The sequence below is a fragment of the Gracilinanus agilis genome, chromosome 2 (assembly GCF_016433145.1).
Source record: "Gracilinanus agilis isolate LMUSP501 chromosome 2, AgileGrace, whole genome shotgun sequence".
NCBI lineage: Eukaryota > Metazoa > Chordata > Mammalia > Didelphimorphia > Didelphidae > Gracilinanus > Gracilinanus agilis.
The window spans coordinates 332306488-332311442 of NC_058131.1; positions in this window are offsets into that span (position 1 = coordinate 332306488).

The following is a 4955-nucleotide window of genomic DNA, read 5'->3' on the forward strand; positions in this document are numbered from 1 at the left end:
TGGATGAACCAGAAGATAGTTGCACTTGTCTTCAGAGAGTTTAGTGGGAGGATAAAATTCCTATTCCTTCCTCTTCACATGCCCTGGGCATGTACTCTTCCCAATATATAGGCCAAGTGCTCAGCAGAGGATGACTATTCAACAAGTTAGATAGCCTACATGTATACAGATGTGTACATATGTGTGCATTATATGAAACAGCATGGCTTAGTGAAACACATACTGGGGTTGGAGTCAGAAGACCTGCATTTGAATCCTGGCTCTGATTAGATAGATGATTGTGGACAAATGATTTAACTTCTCTCGAGCATTAACTTCCCCATGGAAAAGGATCATGGGATAGTGGAAAGAATGCTGGACCTAGACTTACCCGGATTCAAATCTTGCCCTGGCATTTGTTCTCTGTTTGGTCAGGGACAAGCGCCACCTTCTCACAGCCTCAGTGTCCTCCCTTGTAAAATGGAGATAAAAATACTTGTAGTATCTCCTTCCTTGGGACAGTTAAGTGGCCCAGTGTGATAGAGCACCAGGCCTGGCTGGAGTCAGGAAGCCTTATCTTTAGAGTTCAAATCTGCTCTCAGACCCTTAGAAGCTGCATGACCCAGAGCAAGTCACTTAATCCTGTTTACCTCAGTTTTCTCATCTTCAAAATGAATTGGAGAAGAAGGCAAGAAACCACTCCAGTATCTTTGCCAAGAAAACCCCAAATGGGTCACACACAGTTTGATACAACTGAAAAACAACTGAAGGACAAATTTTCCTGCGGTCGTTGTGAAGATTACAGTTGGGATACTGAATATGAAGTGTTTTGTTCATCTTAAAGCTCTATACAGACTGTCTAATGGTGTAACTGTAAGACTGGGACAATAATGTTTGTATTACCACCCTCACGGACTTATCATAAGAAAAGCATTTTGTAAATCTAGAAGTGCTGCATAAATAGCTTCCACTTAAAATCCTCAAATAAGACAATAAAAAAACAAGCTGGGTAGAATAACCACTGTGGGCAGGAAGATACCCTCTACCCACCCAGTCTGTCACAAAAAGATCCCTCATATCCTATAAACAATGCCTCACATTTTTGGCACTTGGAGGTTTAAAAAATTTTTTCATCACAATTCTGTGGGACAGGTGATAGAGTTATGGTCATCTCTGTCATATATAGGGAAATTGAAATCCAGAGGAGGAAAATAATATATCCATGGTTAATAATGGTGGGAGTCTAGATCTGAACCTAGGCCTCCTTCCTCACTCTAAGCTTAGTACTCTTTCCATAGCATCACACCAACATGGTTCTGGACCTCAAAGAATCTAGTCTGGTGAAGGACAGCTAGGTGTCTTAGTGGACTGAGAGCCAGACCTAGAGACAGGAGGTCCTAGGTTCAAATCTGCCCTGAGAGACTTCTGAGCTGAGTGACCCTGGGCACTTAACCCCCATTGCCTAGCCCTTACTCTTCTTCAATACACAATATTGCTTCGAAGACAAAAGGTAAGGAACTAAAAAAAAAAGTCTAATCCAGATAATACAGCAGATCTATAAATAGCAATGATTTTTTAAAAAAAGTTAATTTAGGGAATCATCACAAGCTAGACTGTGCTATGCAATATAGGAGCCAAAAGGGTTTAGAGGAGGCAGAGAGAGGTGCCTCACTCAGATGCAGCCTTCAGAGGCTGTTGGCTGCTGCTGCCCCATCCCCAGAAGAGCTGTGGCTAGGATCATTTTCATTGGAAGGAAGGACTGGAGAAATAGTATACCCTAGAAATATCTTAAGGTTTCTCTTCTGTTGCTGAAAATGAGACTGCTGAGGGGAAGAAGCTCACTGCCCTTGGGAGGGTGGATGGAGAGCTTGACAAGGTAGTAAGGGCTTGGGTGGATGAGACCCCCTTGGGGTGGGGGTGGGGGTATGAATCACTGCTTCTAAGGAAAGAACTGGACAGAAGAGGAATGTTCAGGTAGATCAGTTCAGTTATAATTTCTGCCACTATCAGAAGAGGAAACACCTCCGTCCCCCAGTAAAAGTGCTATCCTGTAAATTATCCAACTTGGGACAAAGGCCCAGCTGCTCCATTCCACTCTGTTCCTTATCCTAGGAGATTTTTTTAAACAAGCAACTTAATTTCCATGAACCTTCAAGCAACACTACAATCCTCTTCTGAGGAGGGGCAGCTCTTCTGACAAAAATGAGTAAACTGAATCCTGGGAAAAGGCTTATATGGAAGGAAGACCTAATAACATGAATTAAAGTGGCCTAGAAAATTTTAGGTGCAAAGTATTCAGTCACAAATGTCCAAATCCTTTTTTTTCCTCCCTTATCCCAAAATATGTATCCCAAGCCTTGCCCATATTGTCCTGAAAGCAGAAGTTCCATCTACCCAGAATTAAGCTTCCAGCAGATGTTAGTATTTCTTGGCTCTGAAGCCAAAACACCAGAGCCCCCTTAAAGAGCAGGGAAGAGTTTCAGTAGAACTCTGATTGGAGGCTGGGGAAGAAAGTCTGAGAATCTGTGTCTGAGAATCAGATCTGGCTTTCAGGCCTTGCTCTCTTGCCACTAACTCATTGTTGATTCGGGGTAAATCATTTAACCACACTCAATCTCACCTACAAAATGAAGGAATTAGTCTAGATCAGTAGTTCCCAAACTTTTTTGGCCTACCACCCCCTTTCCAGAAAAAATATTACTTAGCGCCCCCTGTCACTTACTATCACCACTCCCTTACAGTTATTCACCACCCCCAAATGTACCTGTGGCCATCACCACCCCGCTGCTGCACCTATCAGGGGGCGGTGGCCCCCACTTTGGGAATCACTGGTCTAGATGGTCAGTCTCTATAGCCCTTTAGCACTAACAATCTATGTTAATATCAACTACATTTTTTTTTAAACCCTTACCTTCCCTCTTTGAATCAATACTGTGTGTTGGTTCTAAGGCAGAAGGATGGTAGGCAGTGGGGGGTTAAGTGACTTGTTCAGGGTCACACAGGTAGGAAGTGTCTGAAGATTTGAACCTAGGACCTCCCATCTCTGGGCCTGGCTTTCAATCCACTGAGTCACCCAGCTGCCCCCTACATTTTTGTTCCTAAAAATTTACAAAATCCTTTTCCATTCCCTATGGTTAGGGGAAGAAACTGAGGTGTTGAGATATTAAGTGACTTGACTTGCTCAGGGTCACAAAGCTAATAAAGGCTAAGGCCAAATTTTGAACCATGGTCTTTTGGTGCCCTATCTAGCTTTTCCTACTATAAAATGCTGCTTAAGGTCCTCTGTATCTCAAACATAATATGATAATAAAAATGATTCTAATTCCTCAAATTTATATAGTAGATTATAGTTCCCAAAGTATTTGGTCCGCAACAGCCCTATGAGATAGGAAGTTCTAGCCTTGGGCCTGTCCATAACATTTCTCAGTCTCAGCACTACCTTCCATAAAATCAGGGGTTTGGACCAAATGATCTCAAGGGTCTCTTCCTTTAATATTCCTGGGGACAATGGGAGGAAAGTATTTTTTAAAGTCTTTGTATCCTGGCATTAGAAAATTAACCTTCCCATTTAGGGAGCTTTCTTTTCTTTAGAATGTTCTACTTTAAAAGTTGACTGCTGCCAAAATGTCTCTGAGTCCAGCCTCTAGGTTAAGTGAAAACAGGTCATCTGCTCCTAAGAATGAAGAAAGGGATCATATTTCTAGCGTCCCTCACTGACTCGTGTACCTGGTGAAATCCAGGGTTTGAAACACTAAGGAGAAATAAAGAGAATGGGAGGAGGGCGGCGAGAACTGTGAATTCCTTGTAGAAGGGAGATGAGCAGTCATGAGGGTAAAAGGAGGATGGCGACAGTTTTCCCAGAAGAGACACATCCAAGGAAACACTCCCATCTCCTGTGTCAACAAAACATGGGTTCTCAGAACTGGAAGGGGCCTTGGAGTCTAATACTCTGTTTTGCAGTTGGAGAAACCAAGGCTACGAGATGAAAACAACAAAGGAAAGGAGGGAAAAGAAGGCACTGGGGAGTGAGAAGGAGCGATGTAGTAGGGATGGAAAAGGAGAGAAAAGAAAGCAGAGGGTACTGACTTGGAGTTAGCAGATACAGAGTTCTAGCTCTCCAATTGACTACCTGTTTGATCTTGGGTCTGTTTTCTCTTCCGTAAAATAAAGCCGATGGGTATAAACTCATCTAAGGTCTCCTAAATCCCGTTATTCTGCAGTTTGTGGGGCTCCGTTAATGGCCCTTCCCAACCGCATCTCTCAATCCCTGCTCGCAGAGGACAAGACTTTCCGGACACCACTGATTCTATGAAAGGCAGGCAGGAACGGATAAGTCTCCTTGATTGGTAGAAAGGATTCAGTCTCCGCCTTCCCTGGGCGTTCCCTTTGTCCCATTGGTCAGACCTCTAGAATTATGCTAAAATTGAGCCAAAGCCCCCGCCCCCAGCAGCTGCGACTCTCAGATTGGAGACTATTGTTTGCTGTGTTTAACTCCAGGAAATTGACTAAAGGAGGCGGGGAAGAGTTTTACCCGGAGCTGGGCTGGGTTGCAGGGCTGGCGGCTCCGGGGCCGGCGATGCGGAGGATCGTGGCATCCCACTCGGTCTGGGAGACTGGCGAAGACGAATGACGCCCATCCCTACCTGGCATCAGGGTGGCGGCTGCAGCAGCTCAGGTGAGACGGGGAGAAATCACGCCCCAAAGCGGTCTGCAGGAACTTTCCCCAGTTTAGGGAGGCGCGGGCTGGTCTTGCAGCAGCGTGCTCTGTGACGGGCCCCAGCTCCCCAGGCAAAATGAGGTGGAGGACAAACTTCGTCCCGGGGTACTCCACCCTCTTATACCACTCTATTCTCCTCCAGACACTCGAGAGCTTTAAACTTATTGGCTTTCTTTCTTTCTTTCTTTCTTTCTTTCTTTCTTTCTTTCTTTCTTTCTTTCTTTCTTTCTTTCTTTCTTTCTTTCTTTCTTTCTTTCTT